Raw genomic sequence first — 22,384 nt, forward strand, 5'->3', positions numbered from 1 at the left:
CATACACTTGCTTTTTCCACAAGATTAATTTTCTTTAATCCCAATTTAATATTTTGTGTGATTTAGGAGGTCTAAAAATTACAAAATAGCCAAACAATTTAAAGCGTGGTACAAGTAGATTCAATGTTTTCCCCAATTCTGAAGAGCCCAACTAACATTTCTCAGATCACAAAGGATGAATAATTGCAAACAAAAATCTTTCAATTCAGGGAAGGCTGACCTCTACGGCTATTTAGTTTAAACCAGGGACACGAGAGATTTTGCACATGCTGGCAATCCTGAGCAACACACACACAAAATGCTGGAGGAGCTCAGGAGGTCAGGCAGCATCAGTGGGGGGAGGGGGCAGTAAACAGTCAGCTGACGAAGAGTCTCAGCATGAAATATCAACTGTTTATTCCCTCCCATAGATGTTGCCTGGCCCACTGAGCTGCTCCAGCATTACTTGTGCAGTCCAAAACAGAATGCTCTAAGCATTTAAAAATACACAGCTCTAAACCAAACTAAATACTTTGGGTTGAAATGCTGCATCGGGACTGAGACTGGAGAGAGGAAATGGCCCGTATAAAGCAAGGGGAAGAGGTGAAACAGGATCCCTGTGTTTGGTGGACTGAAGAGGAGTGAAGGATAATGGGCAGGCTGAGCCAAATAAAAGAGGGGAGCGATGGAACTAGGAGACAGAAGCAGATGGATGATGGATGGAGGGAGGGTGAGAGAGAAAAAGGAAAGGTAGGTGGATTAAGGTGGGGAGAGAGGAGGGTGAAGATGGAGACAGCTGCTGGAGGGTGATAGGAAGGGACATAAATGCTACCAGTGCTGAAATCTGACAAGTAAGGTGGGAAGGTGATGAGAACCATTTGGGGTGATGTTAATGATAGGTGGAACCAGAACAAGATGGTGGGGGTAGTGGGAAACCAATAGGTGAACTGTGTGTATAGTGGGGGGAGGGAACACAGATAAGTGATGGGGCTTGGGAAAGGAAACAGAAATGGGGGGATTGAGGGGGATCAGTTGGAGAGGGACTCAATGGAAGGGGGGATGGGGGAGGTAACCTAAGACTGGAAAACTCAATATTTATAGCATTGTGTTGTAGACCAGCCAAGTAAAATATCAGGAGCTTTCCTTATTACTTGTTTTCGGAGTCATATTGGCAATGGAGAAGGCCAAGGGGGTCAGTGTGGCAATGGAAAAGGAAACTGAAATGGAATGCACTGGGAGCTTGGAATATCCACTGCTGACAGAGCGTAGGTGCTCAGCAAAATGGCCACACGTTCTGTGCTTGGTTTCACTGATGCAAACAGAGTGGCCAAATCAGGAGCACTCAATGCATTAGATGAGGTTGGAGGTGGTGGACATGAATTTTTGTCTCACTGGATGGTGGTGAAGGAGAAGATGCAAGATCAAGTGTGATTACAGGATAAGGTGCCAGGGGTTGGAGACAGATGGTTGGGGAGGGATTAGCAGACCAGGGAGTAAGCAAGGAAGTGCTCCTCTTGGAAGATGGAAAAGGTTGAGGAGGAGAAGATGCAGTTAGTGTTGGGATCTTACAGCTGGCAGAAAGGACAAAAGATGATGTCCTGGAAGCAGAGGCTAGTAGTTAGAAAGGTGAGGACTTGAGGAACTCTATCTTCTATTCCATTTCTTGGAAGATGGGGATGAAAACAGAACTTTGAGAAACAGAGGCAGATGAGAGTGGCTCCATCAAATGCAGCAGAAGAGGAATTGTGATTCCTGGAAAAGGAGGGCATTTCAAGGGTCTCGGGATGAAAGGGCTCACCTTGAGACCAGATGCATCAGTGACACTGAAACAGGGAGAAAGGGATGGTATTGATATACATGGGCATTTAAAGGTAAAGGAGGAGATAGTGTTTGGTCTCTTAAGAGACCCAATACTATCTCCTTCTTTACCTTGAAATGCCCTTGCATGTCAATGTACTCAGCAATGATATCCCTACCCTCCACATCTTTCTCCTTGGTAAATACTGATGTAAAATACTCATTGAGGACCTCACCTACATCCTTCACATCCAAACAAATGTTCCCCACTTTATCTTTGAGGGGCCCTACCCTCTCCCTAGTTATCCTCTTGCTCTTGATGTATGTAGAGAATGCCTTGGGATTCTCTTTAAACCTACTGGCCACAGACTTTTCATGGCCCATTCTGGCTTTTCTAATTCCCAACTTGAGATCTTCTCTGGCTTCTTTAAATCCTCAAGGGCTCTGTTTGATTCTTCCTTCCAAAGCCTTACATACTTTTGCTTTTCCTTCCTGACTAAATTCATCATCTCTCTCAACATCCAAGGTCCTCTTATTTTGCCATCCTTGTCCTTTCTTTTGACTGGATGAGGTAAAAATGCAACTTTATTAAATGTCTTCAGTGCATAGTACACAAAATGCAATATTACAATATCCGTAACCACAATCGCCTTTAGGTTTCCTATTATGCCTTTCAAAACAGAATACTCTTTACTTTTTACCGTGACAGAGTTTATTGTTTAGTTGTGCACTGTTCAGCTAATGTGAATTTAAGTTTATCATGGTGATAGATGAGACACACAGAGAAAGAGGTGCTCCGCTTTTCCATGGTGTGTCCGCTATGAGCTGTACAGAATGGCATCAGTAATTGCTTGGACACTATCCTATGTTTAGAGCTGTCTGAACCGATTGCTGAATAGCAAAGAAATTGGTATGTTCTCTACCGAGCTAACACATGGCTCTCTGCCACTAGCTCTTCTTTCCCTGTAGCTAAATCGAAGTTGCTCAATGGTGCACCTATTCTGGTTTATCCAACTATTCTGAGTAGAGTCAAGAGGACCACCTATTTCCTAATCAGCCATGTCTCCATTGTCCCTAAATCTGTTTAAGAAACAAAGAAAACACTGCTATTCTCGGAAACTTCCTCCATTATTCCCATGAAACATCAAGTAAGTGCATCTTGAATTATCTCCTCACTGGACAAACATTCCTGATGTGTATTGGACAGCTACTTCACATGGCAGCTTGGAAAATGTTTTGACATAAAACCTCAACTTAGATGTCAACTACTTGGGACTGAAAGGAGTATTTTTTTATGTACACAGGTTCTTATAGGTCCTCAGTCTATCAGTATATATATATATGTATGTGCCCCCGGTAAGCCTCAGGCTCGCTTAGCTGGCTTCCGTCTAGGGGGAGCAGCCTTCGTCCCCGCCAAACTCTGTAATCGAGTTTGTGTAGATGCTGTGTGATGTACCCCACCACGCCAAATAACAGACAGTACACCATATGCGATTAAATGATTACACTTTATAACTCTTATTTTGACTATGTAGATAGTAAAGGAACAAAATAATAACTGTTTAACTGTTTTTAAAAAAAGAAAAAGGCGCCATTATTATTAACCAGTTTGTGCACACATCATTGGAGTTCTTACAGAACCGAGTCCCCCTTCCTCCAGTCGATGTCCTCCGAACTCTGCCGACCCATGAATGGGACCACCTTTGGTGTCTGATCAAAGGCTCTACTTGAGTCTGTCCGTGTCTCCTGTCCTTCCCGAAGACCCTGGGCCTCGGAATCCCACTCGGGGTCTGTTCCGTCGCCCAGCTTACAGCATTGCGTCTCCTCTCTCTGTCCCCATCGCGCCTTCTGCCTCAAAGCCTGTGAAAACAATAGCTTACAGACACACAAGAAAGAATAACATCTATCCCAATTGGTTAGCAAATGAATACAATTCTCGTTATCAGTAATTATAACCCAAAACAAGCTGCTATAGAGAACCAACACACATAAAAGTTGCTGGTGAACACAGCAGGCCAGGCAGCATCTCTAGGAAGAGGTTGCTTGAATTTCCAGCATCTGCAGAATTCCTGTTGTTTGCTATAGAGAACCACTGTCTAAGCAGTTAACAATAAAGAGAAGCCATTTTATTTTAACATACAAAGAAGCCATTTTATTAGCCTTAGCAGTAACATAAAAGAAGAAACCCCTTACATGTATATATTGAAGACTTAGATTGATAAAACTTTTGATCACTTAGAGATTAAGGAAAAATGATGACTGGTGGAGGAGATATACTTTCCTGACTCCTGTGACATCAGCATGGAAACACTGGCAATCTTCCTGGTGTGAAAGATTGTGCAATGGTACAGCATCCGCATAGTTTTTGATTTTTAATTACTGAATAATCAATGGCAGAAACCTATATTTACAGCAACTCAGCACAGTAAAATGACCCAAGGTACAACACAGGAGTGTTATTAACCAAAATTTTACTGAAACATGCAGCAATATTAGAACAGCTGAGATAGATTTTAAGAGGAGCTTAAAAGAGGGAAAGAGGAAGAGATTAATGGCAACTGTTGTGTTTGCTTGCCTATAACTACTGATGAGACCCGAAGCCGGGAGATAAAACAAAACTGGAACGTGAAACAAACCTTTATTCAGTAAAGCCACACAGACAACAAACCTTCAACAGTGCATCCAGAACACAACTATTTAAATAGTTCCCCAAGAACTTTTGAGACATTTTTAGGAACAACAACCAATCAGTGAAAGTCAGCCAGGCATTAGTTGTCTGTTGACCAATAGGTGTTGGTTGTTTACATTCGCCATAACACCTCCACCTTGAAGATGAATACTTGAGGGATTTGAGCCGAGGTTTGATTTGAATTGGAACAACTGGCTTGCACAGGTGATCAGTCTTTCTTCATGGTCGCAGGCTGTCACGCTCTTGTCCCAATGTTGCTTGCAGCTGTGCATGAGTTGGTTTTTGATTTGATCAGGGTAAATTGAACATTTCTACGAGGAGATGAAGGTCCAGCTCTGTGCTTGACAATCTGCCAGATAAATCTGTTGTGCCTTCGGGAGCATATACCAGAACTGGCTGATGTGGCAATGCTAGAGATGTCCGTATACGATAACTTCTTTGAGCACTTTACCCATCCGTTTGACTATCTGACCCGGTACCCATTGTGATACTATCCAGCCCACACTGGAGTTCCAGTCTTGAATGTCTTCATCGATTGACCAAGCTATGTGTGATGTTTTAGAGTACCTGACCAACTGCTGTCTCAGATACTGGATACTGCGGCAACATTGCATCCAACATCACGCAAAGTTTCCTTCCCCAAAAGCTGGAGACCCACTTGAAGCCTGGATGTGGTGTCGTTTAACATGTCAAAATGTTTTGAGAGCCTTGGCCATTCTCTTTTCCCCTCTTGATTTCGGAAGTGACTGCTTGAAGGTATCCATAACTCTGCTTGGCTGTTAGACTGTGGATGATACAGGAAGTCAGAGGATAATTCCACTGTTCATGGCAGAATGCAGCAAACTACTGTGTACACGGGATGCCCTTCAAGACCTGAAGCTGGTTAACAGTGGCTTGTGATCAGTAAGGAGAATGAAGCATCTGCCATACAGCATCTTGTGGAATTCCTTCGCAGCAAGGATGATTCCCAAGACTTTCACCTTGATTTGTCCATAGTTTCTTTCTGCAGCAGTCAGTAATTCGTCTGCATGCATGGCAGCATTTTTGGAATCATCAGCAAAGTTGTGGGATATTACAGCGCCCACCCCATAGTTGGACGCATCCATCGCAACAACGATTGACACCTCTGGGTTGAATTGAATCAAGAGAATGTTGGTTGACAGCATTTTCTTCACTTGATTAAAAGCCTCTTGGCATTGTTTGGACCATTTCCACGTAGCACCACTGTTGAGCAGGGCATTGAGCGGCTCCTTTAGCCGGTGGTGCCCAAAAATTATCATGAGGTGCTGATATTTAATGGTGGAGGCATCTTTAAGATAGCGGCAACGTATTCAGGATGTGGGTGATGACGACGCTCAGCTATAATGAACCTGAGATATTTAATGGAAGACATCAAGGAGGCTGCAATTTTCTGCACGAAGTCACAAGTGCAAAATCTTGTAATTTGTTTTAAATGTGGTCCTGGGGTTGGCACAGTTCTGTCTGATCCATGCCCATCACAATGATGTTGCTGAGATAAGCAGTTGGAGAATTGAAAGAGTTGCCTTTATGCCAAAAGACAGGCAGAGAGATGGTATGGCGAGAAGCTCCTGTGAATTTTCCGCTACTTCTATGTGGAAGTAGATTTCAGCCAAATCTAATTGCAATCACTCAGATTCAGAGCCTTCAAGAGGATTTACAGAAGGTGGGTGAGTGGACAACTACAGGTAGATAAAATATAATGTTGTAATGTCGTAAATCACCACAAGGCTGTGTGCTCAGCCCCCTATAGTCATTGTACCTACGACTGTATGGCTAAGTAGAGCTTCAATGCCATATTTAAGTTTACTGATGACTCCACTGTTGCTGGCTGAATCAAAGGTGGTGACGAATTGGCAGATAGGAGGGAGACTGAAAATCCGGCTGAGTGGTGCCTCGGCAACAACCTCTCATTCAACGTCAGCAAAACTGAACTCCTGATTATTGACAACAGGAGGGAGAAGCCAGAGATCCATAAACTAGTCCTCATTAGGGGATCAGAAGTGGACAGGGTCAGTAACCTTCAATTCCTTGGTGTTAGCATATCAGAGGATCTATCCTGGGACCAGCACTTAAGTGCCATCACAAATAAAGCATGACACCAGCCCTGTATTATGAGCAAGTTTGGGTCCTTATCTAAATTGGATGTGCTGACATCGGAGAGGGTCCAAAGAAGGTTCATGAGAATGACCCTGTAAATGAGAGGGTTAGCATATGAGGAGCATTTGATGAATTTGGGACTGTACTTGCTGTTTAGAAAAATGAAGGGAGATCTCATTGAAACCTGTTTAATATTAAAAGGCTTCAACAGAGTTGACATGAAGACGATGTTTCCTGTTGTGAGGGAGTCTAGGATCAGAGGCACATTCTCGGTATACAAGGATGTTCTTTAAGAACTGAAATGAAGAGGAATTTCTTTAGCCAGAGAATGGTGAGTCTGTGGAATTCATTGCCACAGACAGCCGTGGAGGCCAAGTCTTGGGTATATTTAAAGCAGAAGTTGATTAGTAAGGGCATAAAAGGATACGGAGAGAAACCACGAGACTGGAGTTCAGAAGAATAATAAGTCAGCCATTGTGGAATAGTAGAGCAGACTCAATGGGCCAAATGGCCTAATTTGGCTCCGATGTCTTCTGGTCTTAGTTCCTGAGGCAAGTCATTATAGTGTTTGTTTCTTTCACATGTGGCATTTTTTTGTGAGAAGAAGATGGATTTCATCATAAACACCTTTTTCTATCAAAGTGATTGAATGTTTTCAAATAAAGATTATTTATCACGAGTTCAAGCTGAACCCAGAGGTGTACAAGGTGATGAGAGGTATTTATTGTGTGGCTAGGCAGAGGCTTTTTCCCAGGGCTGAAATGGTTAACATGAGGGGGCATAGTTTTAAGGTGCTTGGAAGTAGGTACAGAGGGGATGTCAGGAGTAGGTTTTTCACACAGAGTGGTGGGTGCGTGGAATGCACTGCCAGGGACAGTGGTGGAGGCGGATACAATGGGGTCTTTTAAGAGCCTCTTAGATAGGTACATGGAACTTCGAAAAATAGAGGTCTATGCCGTAGGGTAATTCTAGGAAATTTCTAGAGTAGGTTATATGGTTGGCACAACATTGTGGGCCGAAGGGCCTGTAATGTGAACCACAAAGTGCACAGTGACTTCACTACAATCCTGACATCTTACTTAGAGTTGCCTGATGTTCTGGAAATCGAAATCAGTTCAGTAATCGAGACAAAATAGGCAGTTTTTCATGCTGTTCCATTCTCATCCTTAGATGCAATTCAACACTTCTGGCTTGTGAGAAAGAATAGGGATGGAGGCATAACGTGGGGGAGTAGTGTTAAGAGCTTCATTTCCTCCTGAATCTTATGTCATTTAGTTTGATTGCGGCCCAGATCAAACTTAAGTCCGCAAACACGAGGATATCTGCAGATGCCGGAATTTCAAGCAACTCATTTAAAAGCTGCTGGTGAACGCAGCAGGCCAGGCAGCATCTCTAGGAAGGGGTACAGTCGACGTTTCGGGCCGAGACCCTTCGTCAGGACTTAAATCCTTTGGCTTTCCTTAGCCCTTTACTTTTATATTAAACCGGCAGATGAGTACAGTACCCAGTGGCAACAACTGCTGGGGAGTAAGAATTCCAGACTCCCATGACTTTTGTTGTGCAGCGGTGGTCCTCACAGTAGTTCTGAACTGCTTTCTACTAAATTTTACAGTTATTTCCATCTCTTAGGTGAACATAACTCACAAAGGAAATGGTTCCCCTCTGTCAGCAAGTCTGCAGAAACACTCATCACTTTAAACGGCATCCGCCGTGCACCGAGGAGCCGGGGACGCTAGGACACGTTGGCAGCGCGGAGCCATCCAGGCTCTCCGCAGGTCGTTCCATGACGTCACGCGCAGCGGCGGGGTACGGCTCGGGGCGGTTTGGGACGCGGCACGACGCCGCTGGTGGGTGTGAGGGGGGGCGGGGCCGCCTTGAGATGCAACGGGGGGCGGGGCGGGATGCAGCGCGCGCGTCGTGGGCGTGGTTAGGTTGTGACGTCGTGGTGTGGGAAAGAAGGTTCACGGGGCGGAGCTGTGTGGTCGTGGCCGGGCTGGATGAATCCAAGGGAACGGTTTTCAGGGAAAAAAATGGGAGCTCGCTTGTTGAGATAACCTCTCCTTTTCTCGTGTAATTTACAGTTTCATAATGTGACGAGGCTTGTCCGCTGCGGGATCCCGAGGTGAGGCCTGCAGTGCGAGGCTTGAAGTTGGGGGTGGGGAGGGGGGACTGTAAGGAAGTGTCGGGCCCGCGACTCGGCCTTTGCTGGAATAGGACTGAGGTGTGAGTGAATGTGGCCTAATGTTGCCTCCGTCTGTATTTTAGTGTCGTGCTCCTGCCCATCTGGTTGTCAGTTTAATTTCTGAGGCCTAGTTCTCTCTTCCAACCCTACCTATCGGAGCTACCAAGAACCGGCAGGCGAGAGCAGCGCCCTTCCGCCTTCTCTGTATTCATTTACCGATCAAATGGCAAGAGTTTGGTTAAGGTCAACAACCCGTCAGCAAATTCGATCTGGGAGCTTTGACCTAGCTGCTTACCGTGCGCCACTTTTACCTATCTCCAACCCTCCGTTCATACCCTGTCGCCCATTCTTTCTCCGGTTTTGTTCATAATACCTCGTTGGCCCAAGTATTGTTTATTGTTTAGTTATCTAAAGAGACCTCCATTCTGGTATTCTTAGCTGTCAGCCAAAGGTGTTTTTAATGTTTAATATCTTGAATCTTCCATTTAATATGTGGTAATATCTGAGAGTGTTTTAAGTTAAAGCTCAGATAACATCCCTATAGAGTTGCTTTCTAGTTTAGAAGAGAACATTTATGTAACCTTGAAACTGAGTTTATTTCAACGTGTTATTTATCTTTTAGGTGCCTTCTAAATCAAACATCCAATTAAAATAACTAAAAGACTTTTACTCTCTGGTTCCATTCCAATTTTCAGAATAATATACTGAGCAAAGTTTGAGCATAATCAAGAGACAACGAAAGAAATGGGGTAAATGTTCCTCCACACAAATGATCTATGATGACCATTAAACATTTTGTGTGGGGACAGTTGCAACTTCGTCTGCTATTATTGCGATCTCATTTTATGATTTTTTTTTGGAAGTTTTATCTTTTTGAATGAAATGGTCTTGGCTTATAGTAGAGCAATGTACATGAGTTCCTGATTCAGTCAATTTGCTTTGAAAACTATGGACGTCATAGAGATGGAAATCGAAAAAGCTGCAGCTGCTGAAATCTGAAATATAAACAGAAAATGCTGGGAGTATTTGGCACTTCACTGGCATCTGTAGAAAGGAACAGCTAATGTTTCAGACACACAATCTTTCATCAGATTGTTTATTCCTGGGAAGTTTTCTTGTGAATCCTGTTTCACTTTCCATAGATGCTGCTTGGCATAAGTATTTCCCGCATTTATTTTTATTGTAGACTGGATTGGTAACTTGTAATGCCCTGCTATTGTATACACTTTGAGTATAATTTCATGAATATGGCACAATGCATATGGTAAATTAGGTGCAGAAATAATTCAAATCTTTTGTGTTTTCAAAGAAAAACTAAATGGATGATGATTTGAAATTTTTGGCAGTTACTTTTTCCACAATGTTTCCTTCTCTTTGTAACACAAACAGTGCAACTTTCCACTTGATTCTTCTATGCTGGCTTCTAATTTAGTGCAAGCTGTATATTCTGCGAGAATGTATTTTTATTGTGTTTAGAATTGTGGAAGTTCTTATGCACCTCAGTTTGATTTTAGTGAAGAACTTGGTTATTGGGATTTGAATAGGCTTTGCTTATTATGGAGAAATATTGGCAAAATTCCAAGTTTCTGAGCCTGAATATGCGGAGAGGGATGTGTAAAAGTGCTGTTGATAGTTTTATAAACTTCATTTGTATCTCCGGCCTGTTTGTGTTTTAAGTGAAAACCAAGTTACATAATTTTTACTAATTTACTGGTGGGTAAATGATTGACAGCTTGTGCTATTTATAATGGCACATCTGTGAATTTCCACATTTGTCATGTGGCCACTTCGCCTTTGGTTGAAATGAAAGTAATGATTTCTGAGTGCGGGGTTAGTTGGCTTCATGGTGATGAAATGAAGTGGAAACAATTCTATCAGCAATTATTGAAGGAACACTTGTGTGTACCTTGTATTGGAATCTCCTGTAATTTGCAACCCAGTAAATTGACCTTGCAATTGAACTTAAGCAAATTATTTTTTTATAGTTATGTGGATGTTTGATTACAAGTTTTTTTCCATGTTGAAATTTAGAAAATCTTTGCTGGAATAAAATTTTCCTTGTATTCTGAATATTGTCTTTGTTCTGAAATGAAACCGAAGAAGCTGCATTCAGTAGGTTTTCCACCATGCTGTTGGTTTTAGTAGTGCTCTGCCCCAGAATGTAACCATGTTTGTTTTGTCCCGCCCCATCAGCTAGAACGATAACTCCTTCAAATGCCAAGTCATTTGAGACTTATTTAGTTTAAGACTTCAATGAGTTTGTCACTTGGTATCTTGACATTGAAGGGATGTCTTTGCCAAATTAAATTCTTGGAAGTGAATACGGAAAATAATGGACAGCAGACGAAGGGGAAATCCATTAGAAATGAAGTGGAAAGCTTGATGTAGGGAAAGTTGAACACTAAAGTGAGAAGTTTCAGAGAGGAAATTCAAGATACCAAATTCTGGAAGTATTTAAACTGGAGAGCTTTGAATCTGGCCTTTGTCAAATGCCACATTGCCGTGGGGTGGGGGGAAGCTCTAGAATAGCAGCCAGTGATGGAGGTATAGTGTGGAGGACAGATTCATGGAGTGTGTGAGATCAGTGTGCTGAGAACTCATTGATTAAGCAGGCGATTTGAGATGTAATACTGTGTTCAGGCAGTCCCTGGGTTACGAACGTCCGACTTACGGACAACTCGTACTTACAAATGGACTACCATAAAGCCTATTATATTAAAAATTTGAAAACATTGCGTGGCTTCAGTGGTTCGTCGGCTCGAGGAAGGAGAACGCTGTCGGCTTTTTTAAGTCAGATCACATTGTCATTAGCACTGTGTTGAGTGTGTAACTTTGTATTTGGCTTAAAATTTTCTCTTATTTACCCTTGTAACCATGCTTCCAAAGTGTAAATCCGATGCAAGTGCTGGTGATGCATCAAAGAAAAGGAAAACGATCATGATTGAAAATAAAGTGGAAATAATAAAGCGATTGGAAAGAGGTGAAACACCATCGGTCATTGGAAAAGCTTTAGGCTACAGTTGGTCAACGATCGGAACAATTTTAAAGAATAAAGTGAGAATAATGGAGCATGTGAAAGGCCCTGCCCCAATGAAAGCTACAATTATTACTAAGCAACACAGTGGTTTAATTATTGAAATGGAAAGGCTATTGATAATTTGGTTAGATGATCAAAATCAGCGTAATATGCCTATTAGCCTTACTTTAGTGCAAGAAAAGGCTCGAAACCTTTTCAATAACTTAAAAGCTGCACATGCAGCAAGTGAAGGTGATTGTGATGAAGAATTTGTTGTGAGTAGGGGTTGGTTCAATCGTTTCAAAGTGATTTTCCTGAACTGTTGAAAAAAAATTATTGAGGAGGGGGGTTATTTGCCAGACCAAATATTTAATGTAGACGAGACTGGCTTATTTTGGGAAAAAATGCCTGAAAGGACCTACATTTCGAAAGAGGAAAAAAGTGCACCAGGGCATAAGGCATTGAAGGATAGGCTAATGTTACTGCTTGGGGTAATGCATCCGGGGATTTCATCCTCAAGGCTTTGCTTGTGTATTGCTCCCTAGATCCGAGGGCACTTCGCTGTATCATTAAGGCACCTCCTCCCGTTATTTGGAACATTTGACTAACTGACGCTAAGTAAGAACTGTATGTACCTGTTCCGACTTACCTACAAATTCGACTTAGACAGACTTAGGAACGGATCTCATTCGTAACCCGGGGACTGCCTGTAATGAAAAGATGAAAAAAGTTAAGGCAATTAGCAAAAAGTGGATAACTTGAAAGAATTAATACGGTTTTAAGCCACGGCCTCTGGTGTGCTCACCATTTCATGCTATTTGGCCTATTGTGTGTGTTGGCTCTGTACCGAGCAATCGTTTAATTCAACCAAATAGTCCCTTTCTCTCTCGTCTTGCAAGTATTTCTTCAGCACATTTAACCTTTTTGAAGATCACGATGAAGCAGTCTCTCACGATACCTATGGGAAGTGAGTACATTCCAATTTCATATCATTGCTCAATAAAATACTTTGCCTTGTGTTACTTTTCCCCTTTATTTTAATACAATTCCATCTTCTTGATCCATCATGAATGGAACAGCCTTTCACTATTCCCATGGCCCATTTGACTTTTCATTTTGTGTATCAAGATTCCATTACTCTTTTCTCATCTATCCTATTAACTTGTTATCCAGTGTTTTCATTCCTCCTCTATCAAGCCAACGAGAGTTGAACATCATACTCAGGCCAGACCAGTAGTTGATAAAGGTTAAGAATAATTTCCCTCTCTTTTTCTATATTGACAAAGCTTAGAATTTTGTATGTTTTATTGACTACTTTCTCAACCTGCTCAATAATTTGCAATCCAAAACCCCCAGGTCCTTCTGCTCTTGCACTCTTTGTAGGACATATTATTAGTCCAGATTGCATCTGCCTGTTCCACTGTCTTCATGTCCTTTTGCAATTTATCATTGCCCTTTTTGTACTTCTCAATACTGTCAGTTTTTGTTATCTGCATGTTTAGAACTTGTTTATAGCCACAACTTTAGCCTATGATATAGATCCAACCTGCAAATGTTTCTAATGTTAGTCCCTAGGGAACTCCATTATTTGCTGTCCTCTGGTCCAAGAAGGCAGACCCTTTGTCTTAGCCAACTTGCCTTGCCATTAGTCTTTCATTTAATGTTATGTACTTTAAAGTTCATTAAGCCTGTTATTTGATAACTTATCAATTTTATTAAATCTATTTATGTTCTATCGTCTGTATAACCTTATCAAAAAAATTCTCTCAAGTTAATTGAACATAACTTGTCCATACAGGCTTGAGCCAGCTTGCCTTAATCAATTGACCTTCAGGAGGTTATCAGTCATGTTCCAGACCCAAAACTTTGTTAATTCTGTAGTAAACGAATAGTAATTTATTGGCTTACCTTTGCTCCCTTTTCTGAATTAGGGAATAGCATTTGTAACTCTCCACTCCTCTGGCTTCACACCCCCTATCTAAAGAATATGGTCAATGATCCTGGGATTTCAATCTGTATTTCCCTCAATTTCAGAATAGTCATCCCTTTTATTTCTGATTTATCTATTTTGTGTTCATTCAATCTCTCTAATAGTTTTGTGCTATCAATTTTTAATGTCTTCAGAGTCTCAGCTATCTACTTTTACCATTGTGTAGAACTCCTTAACTGTGACCCTATTTTTGATGAGTTCTCTTGCATCCAGCGAAAACCTTAAGTTTTATTTATGTTGAGAGCTGATGTTTTCTGGTGCTCTCTTTGTCTTCTACTTAATTTTCACTTTCCCTTTGATACCTTTGTAATCAGCTTGGTTCTTCTGGTATGACCAATCTTGCATATAAGCATAAGAGATACTGTGGATGCTGCAAATCTTGAGTAACACACACAAAATGTTGGAGGAACTCAGCAGGACCAGCAGCATCTATGGAGGAGAATACAAATTCCACATATTAGGTCAGCAGTCATTTATGATGTATCCTGCTCAAATGTCCAAGATATATTTTCATTAATAAATAGTTGCGATTGATGATAAAGATATGGGCTTAATTTTCCACTAATTATTAATTTTAATCACTGATGTATTATAATCAAATTTGTCAATATTATTAAATGCCCATATTTGCTGCGGTTTGTTGAATGTTTTGAAAATAGGCACAAATTACTTGGTCTGTTTGGATGTAGCCATATCAACCAGCTGTGTGACTACATCAAATTCTTTTGCAAACTTGAAACCTGACTTCAAAATGTGGTCAACATGAGGAAAACTGCAGATGCTGGAATTTCAAGCAACACACATAAAAGTTGCTGGTGAATGCAGCAGGCCAGGCAGCATCTCTGGGAAGAGGTACAGTCGACGTTTCGGGCCGAGGCTGAAACGTCGACTGTACCTCTTCCTAGAAATGCTGCCTGGCCTGCTGTGTTCACCAGCAACTTTTATGTGTGTTGTTCAAAATGTGGTGCTGTTTCAGTTCAAATGACCAGAAATGTCAATATTTTTGTTAGAATGTTTAAAACATACTTCAGGTGATTCCACTTTAATCTAGATTCTTGCAGTAGATTTAGCAGAAATCAATAACTTTCAAAGTAATGTTCCCTTTTGTGTGATGTAAGTTATTACACATTTGCAATTGGCTTGTGTTCTGTAACTCAGTGATTTGTTTTCTGGGACTACTGAGAAAGCTTCTGGTTCGTATCTGTACATTGGTTCATTATATAATTTTACATAGACCAAGCATTTTGTTTGTGAAGCGCAAAGCCAACAAGGGGTTTAAACCAGCTTCAGATGTTCAACTACTCCAAACTTGAAATGACTGTGGCCTTTTGTACAATATTGTTTGCTACCTCTTTGTCCAAATATTGTTAGCTGTGTTTTCAGTTTCCTCAGACCCATGATCTGAAATGCCCAATCTTAAAGCATTGCTTCCCCACTTCACTCAAATGCTCATCAATCAGTTACTCTAGAACAGATTTCTTGGCTCTGGTGTGGTTTTTAAACATACTGTGCTTTGTTGCTCAAAATGAAGTACTCAAACCATGAAGTTGCGAGTTAACTGAGGGTTGCAATAAGTACTGCACTTAGTTGCTGGAAGGCATATTGATTCCAATAGCAAAGCCCAGGTGTGTTGGAATTGCCCCTCTGATCTTGCGGTCAGGTCAAACGTGATATCAGTTCAAACATTTCCATTAATAGCACTGGGGATTCTCAGCCTGTAGAGCAGAAAAATATTAATTGTCCACAATTTTATCTCAGTTTCAAGTTTTTATTCTGTTAGAGATGCGGACTTTGGGAGGTAATTTATGTTGGATGTAGGATGAACAATCAGAAATGGTAGGGTCCTGGGGGCACTGAAAGGTGGCAGACATGGTAATAAGAGGTAGTTAAGGTGGTAAAGAAGGCATAAGGAATGTTGATCCCAGTTAACCGGGCTATACTGTACAAGAACATGGAGGACTTGGTATAATTTTATTAAAATATAGTTAAGCAACAGCTCAAGTAGTGTGTATTTCTGGTCACATCACAATGATTGCACTGGGGATGGTATAGAGAAGATTTACCAAGATGCTTGGAATGGAACATTTCAGCTTGTAGTGAGGAGAATCCAGATGGTCTGTTTTTTTTTCCTGAGGTGCTAGCTCAGGAGGGAACCTGATAGAACTTCAGGATAGTCAGGAACTTTGTCCCATCATGGGATGTCTGGCAGTAGACAGCATAGCTTTAAAGTTGAGTATGAGGGGTATAGGGATCTGAAAACAAAATCACTCTGAATGCTTGTAGTCTGGAATGAGAATCTGTTGGAGATCAGTCCTCAAAACATTTAAATTATGCCTAGGTGAGCACTGGAATCAGAACATAGAACAGTACAGCTGTGCAGATATTTAATCAAACCTTGCCCACCCACGTTGCCCTTCATTTTCCTATAATTCATCTGCTGATTGAAGAGCTTCTTAAATGACTCTAATGTATCTGCCTTTACCACCACCCCGGCAGGGCATTCAACACATCCACCACTCTGTGAAAAAAAACTTGCCTTTGACATACCCCTCCCCTATAATTTCTTCCAATCTCATACTAGCTTTCTGTATAGTTTTTGTATATTCATTTTGTATTTTTAATTTTACTGTAAATGCATGAAGAAAATGAGTCTTAAGGAAGGATACATATTTTGATAATAAATTTTACCTTGAACTTGAATTTTTTTAATACAATTTTTATTGAGTTTTCCAAACTTGAATTTTTGAACATTCGGGCAAATACACAGAAAAAAGTTATGGAGAATTATGTGCTGGTCACAGAGGTTGGTGGGGTGGTAGGTGAGGATAAGAGGAACCCTAACCTTGGTAGGGTGGCAGGAAGATGGAGTGAGATGCAGGTAAGGACAATGTTGATGGTGGAAGAAGGGAAACTCCTTTCTTTGAAGGAGGAGGACATCTCCTTCATTCTAAAATGAAAAGCTTCATCCTATGCTCCATCCACCAGAAAAGGCAGGATCTTCCAGTGGCTTGCTATATTAATTCTACTTCGCATAATCAATCTAACATGTCAGTCCAAGGCTGCCTCGGCCACACTCAGGTTGGAGGAGCAACACCTTGTATTCTGTCAAGGTAGCTTCCAACCTGATGCCATGAACATCGATTTCTCGAACCTCTGGTATTGACACCCCCTCCCCCCACTTCACCATTCCCCATTCCCATTTCCCTCTCACCTTATTTTCTTACCTGCCCATCGCCTCCCTCTGGTGCTCCTCCCCCTTCTCTTTCTTCCATGGCCTTCCGTCCTCTCCTTTCAGATTCCCACTTCTCCAGTTCTTTTCTTTCACCATTCAACTTCCCAGCTCTTTACCATCCCCCTGTTTCACCTGCCACTTACTACCTTATATTTCTTCCTCCTCTTCCCCCCACCTTCTTACTCTGACTTCTCATCTTTTTTCTCCAGTCCTCATGAAGGGTCACAGCCTGAAACGTCGACTGTTTACTCTTTTCCATAGATGCCTGGCCTGCTGAGTTCCTGCAGCATGTTGTGTGTGACACTTGAGTCTTTGCTGTTATTTCTTTACCTTGTATCAAAGCGTTCAACACTGTGAGCAGGGAAGGTCTGTGGCAAATCATGGAACGACTGGGATGCCCCCCAAAGTTCCTCAACATGGTCATCCAGCTACATGAAGATCAGAGTGGCCGAGTCAGACACTACAACGACCTCTCAGAACCCTTCCTAATAAGCAATGGAGTAAAGCAAGACTGTGTCTCATGCCGACTCTCTTCACCATCTTCTTCAGCATGATGCTCAAAAGGGCCACAGAAGACCTTGAGGACGAGGACGGTGTTTACATCTGATACCACACTGATGGCAGCCTGTTCAACCTGAGGCGATTACAGTCCCACGCTAAGACATTGGAGCAACTCATCTGAGAGCTACTCTTCGCTGACGATGCTGCCCTTGTTGCCCACACAGAGACATCGCTGCAGCGTATAACATCCTGCTTCGCAGAGGCTGCCGAGCTCTTTGGACTGGAAATCAGCTTGAAGAAGACAGAAGTTCTCCATCAGCCCGCACCTCAGGAAGATTACCACCCTTCCCGCATCACCATCGGTGAGGTGTAGCTGAAGACAGTCCACCAGTTCAGCTACCTGGGGTGCACTATCTCGTCAGATGCCAAGATCGACAAAGAGATTGACAACAGACTGGCAAAGGCAAACAGCACATTCGGCAGGCTGTACAAAAGAGTCTGGAACAACAAGCATTTGAAGAAAGGCACAAAGATCAACGTGTACAGAGCCATTGTACTGACCACCCTCCTGTACAGCTCTGAATCGTGGGTCACCTACCATCACCATCTACGACTCCTTGAGTGTTTCCACCAACGCTGCCTTTGCACCATCCTCAACATCCACTGGAGTGACTTCGTCACCAGCATTGAAGTCCTCGGAACAGGCGGAGGTCACCAGCATCGAGGCCATGCTGTTGAAGACGTAGCTGTGCTGGCAGGGAGGATCATCGCCTGCCCAAGATTGTGCTGTATGGCACACTCTCCACTGGCCATCATGACGGGCACCGAAGAAGAGGTACAAGGACTCTGAAGAAATCCTTTGGTGCCTGTCACATTGACAATTGCCAGTGGTCTAATCTAGCCTCCGATAGCGAGGCTTGGCGACACACCATTCACCAGCCTGTCTCCTCCTTGGAGAACACATGTAGGGCTGGTATTGAGGACAAAAGGAGAAGGAGAAAGAACCGTGATGCAGCAGCACCAAACCCAGAACAGAATTTCCCTTGCAGCCGCTGTGGCCGGACCTGCCTGTCCCGTATTGGCCTCGCCACCCACCAGCGAGCCTGCCGCAGATGTGGGCAGCCCCCTTCTTAAATCTTCGTTCGCGAAGCCAAGCCATGATGATGATGACTGCCTCACTGCACTGTTGTAATGAATTGATCTGTATGAATGGTATGCATGGAAGTTTTTCACTGTACTTTGGTTCATCTGACAATAATAAACCAATTTACCACGTTGAAGCCTTATAGAGTATAATGTTTTATACTTCATGAGAGTATGCAGGCAGTGGGAGAATCATCTCTCTTGTGCTGCTTGATCTTGTCACTTGAGATTCAGTGTCACGTAACCCTGCCACTTTGATCTGGCCCACGCCTTCATTAACCAGGTCCGGCACTTGTTTTTATTGGATCTTGTTCCTCCTTACACATCAGGTTTGTAGGGGTGAGGTCAGGGTTAATCGGTGTGTGCCTAGGGTTAGTGGGGTTGTGTGCCCCCTTGGACCTTAGGATTAGCTTTGAGGGGGGTAGGGCTGGTGGATGTATATGTGGGGTTGGGAGAGATATGGTTGTGGAGTTCTGTGTGGTGAGGATGTGGGGCTCTGGTGGATTGGGTAGCGTAGTGGCTGCAGGTCTGTGGGTGTGTGGCCAGGGTTAATTGGGGTGCATCTCAGGCTAGTGGGGAGGGGTGTGGCCCCCTTGGACCTTAGGATTGGGTTTGAGGGTGGGACTGGCAGATGTCAGTCTGGGACTGGGAGAGATAAGGTGGTGGAATTTTGTGTGGTGAGGTATGAGGTGCTATGGCCGATAGGGTATTGTAGTGGAGCCACTTTAATTTGGCCCATACCTTTCATTATTGTGGCCTGACACCACTTGGCTTAATAAGCTTGCTGTGGACTGGGACACATCATCAGTAATGAAACCTGAGGTCATTGGGTGTTTTGGGTCTTTAATCATTAGATACCCTCTCCCAGGCAATCCAGCTGGGGTTGATCGGACCCGGCTTGTGTTTCTCCCATGGACCAAGATACTGACAGGCATGTAATTCTGAGGGTAATGATATTTTTAAACCTCCTTACCTGGCATCTGTTGGCCTGGGATAGCATGGGTTAAATTGACTGTGTTTACTGGAGATTCAGTATCACCACACCCTGTCACTGAGTTTAGTGGTGACTTGCTTTTGTGGACCCAGCTTGGGTTTAACTTACTGGTTCTCTCTTGCTATTTGGGTATCTCGGCTTTTTTTTTTATTGGCATTCCGTGGACCGGGAGAATAAAGAGCATGATACTGTGAAGCTAGATTGAGAGCATGCGGGCAGTGGACGAATCATCCCTCTTGTACTTCTTGATTTTGTCACTTGAGATTCAGTGTCACGCAACCCTGCCACTTCGATCTGGCCCACGCCTTTATTAACCAGGTCCAGCACTTGCTTTTATTGGATCTTGCTCCTCCTTACACATCAGGTTTGTAGGGGTCTCCACATGGCTTTAGATCACCTGGACAACATAAACACCTACATCAGGATGCTGTTCATCAACTATAGCTCAGCATTTAATACCATCATTCCCACAGTCCTGATTGAGAAGTTGCAGAACCTGGGCCTCTGTACCTCCCTCTGCAACTGGGTCCTCGACTTCTTTAGCGGAAGACCACAATCTGTGCAGATTGGTGATAACATGTCCTCCTCACTGGCGATCAACATTGTTGCACCTCAGGGATGTGTGCTTCGCCCACTGCTCTGCTCTCTGTATACACATGACTGTGTGGCTAGGCATAGCTCAAATACCATCTATAAATTTGCTGACAATACAACCATTGTTGGTAGAATCTCACAGCTGGTGATGAGAGGGCGTACAAGAGTGAGATATGCCAACTAGTGGAGTGGTGCCGCAGCAACAACCTGGCACTCACCGTCAGTAAGACGAAAGAGCTGATTGTGGACTTCAGGAAGGGTAAGATGAAGGAACACACACCAATCCTCATAGAGGGCTCAGAAGTGGAGAGAGTGAGCAGTTTCAAGTTCCTGGGTATCAAGATCTCTGAGGATCTAACTTGGTCTCAACATAGCGATGTAGTTATAAAGAAAGCAAGACAGTGACTATATTAGGAGATTGAAGAGATTTGACACTCAAAATACACTCAAAATTTTCTACAGATGTACAGTGGAGAGCATTCTGACAGACTGTATTACTGTCTGGTATGGAGGGGCTACTGCACAAGACTGAAAGAAGCTGCAGAGGGATGTAAATCTAGTCAGCTCCATCTTGGGTACGAGCCTACAAAGTACCCAGGACATCTTCAAGAAGCGGTATCTCAGAAAGGCAGCGTCCATTACTAAGGACCTCCAGCACCCAGGGCATGCCCTTTTCTCACTTACCATCGGGTACAAGGTACAGAAGCCTGAAGGCACTCACTCAACGATTCAGGAACAGCTTCTTCCTCTCTGCCATCTGATTCCTAAATGGACATCGAACCTTTGGACACTACCTCACTTTTTTTAATATACAGTATTTCTGTTTTTGCATTTTTTGAAAAAATTTTTCAATATACGTAATTGATTTACTTGTTTATTATTATTATTTTTGTTTTATTTATTTTTTCCTCTACTAGTTTATGTATTGCATTGATCTGTTGCTGCTAAGTTAACAAATTTCACGTCACATGCTGGTGATAATAAACCTGATTCTGACTTGCAACCTCAACCACAGTTAATTCAGAAATTGGAAGAAAATAACAATTCTGCACTTCATGAAAAGAAATATAAAACATGCCAAGTTCTTTTACTTGGATATGTAATACCAAAATCAATAATGCACAAGGGTGGTAAAGTACCTTCATGCTGCATATTGCATCAATAGTTTTTCCATTGCTATTTGCCAGATACTTGTCACAGTCTTATTGTTTCTTGATTCAGTTGTTTTAAAATTTTAGCTTAAAAAATGTACTGAACTTGGTTTAATTCATCTACCTGTTGTTTTTTGCAATAAAGTTTTTAGCTTAATAAAGCAGTATTTTGGTATATGAACTGGATTATACATGGATCATAATGTTTTTCCATATAACTGTGAATGTAGCAAAATTTGCTCAACTAGTCTTGCAAGTATCCAGTTTGCATACTGCAGAACGGTTATTCTGGTGTACAGAGGATTCCAGTTATTTGGGACAGAGGACCAGCACATTTTGGCCCGATTAAATGGCTGCCCCAATTAATTGAAGTGTCATGGGAACAGTTAAAGTTTTTTTTATATAAAGGTAAACTACTGTTTAACTGAGTAACAAATTATGTAATCCAGAACAAATTTGAATGCAGCCAATTCTACTACAGTACTACAAGACTCTATTAGTTCCTAATTGTTTTTGACTGAGGAATTCATCCGATGTATGCTGCCAGGTATGTTCTTTTGATTGACTGTAAATGAACAAAATCAGCGCAGACACCCCTTGCAGATAATGGATTGCCTTCATACAATGCATCCTCTAAATCTTAATCTTTGTTATAACATACAAGATAATTGTTGATGGTTTCAAATTCTTCGTAGTTCCTAATTCATTTTCACTCCTGGCTGTTTCCGGCATCTCCAAGCCTCCATGCCTAAAGCCACAGTGAGCAAGATAATTCTGAATTGTCTTGCCGCTTATTTCTCGCCAACTATCCATGACAAAACTCACTGCTTTTTGGATATAAACATAAGCAACTGATACTTTTTTAAAAACTGTTAGTTCTAAGCATGGTGTAGTGTCTGATGGCCAAATGAGTTCACACAACAGACTCAAGTAGAAACTCTTTGGCAACAGTCCCCTTTCCCAATTAGGTGGCATAGGGGTAGGCCATCTGGCCCGCC

At 42.4% G+C, this 22,384-nt stretch overlaps 1 protein-coding gene across 1 annotated transcript in view; it reads left to right on the forward strand.

The window, feature by feature from the left end:
- The first annotated feature begins 8,528 nt into the window (after positions 1-8,528).
- LOC134350621 (aftiphilin-like) overlaps positions 8,529-22,384 on the forward strand; it is a 102,625-nt gene continuing 88,769 nt past the window's right edge. The window contains exon 1 of the mRNA XM_063056099.1: positions 8,529-8,705. The gene's annotated coding sequence lies outside the window, so the exon portion shown is untranslated. The remainder of the gene's footprint in view (positions 8,706-22,384) is intronic.

This window comes from Mobula hypostoma, chromosome 8, assembly GCF_963921235.1.
Source record: "Mobula hypostoma chromosome 8, sMobHyp1.1, whole genome shotgun sequence".
Taxonomy (NCBI): domain Eukaryota; kingdom Metazoa; phylum Chordata; class Chondrichthyes; order Myliobatiformes; family Myliobatidae; genus Mobula; species Mobula hypostoma.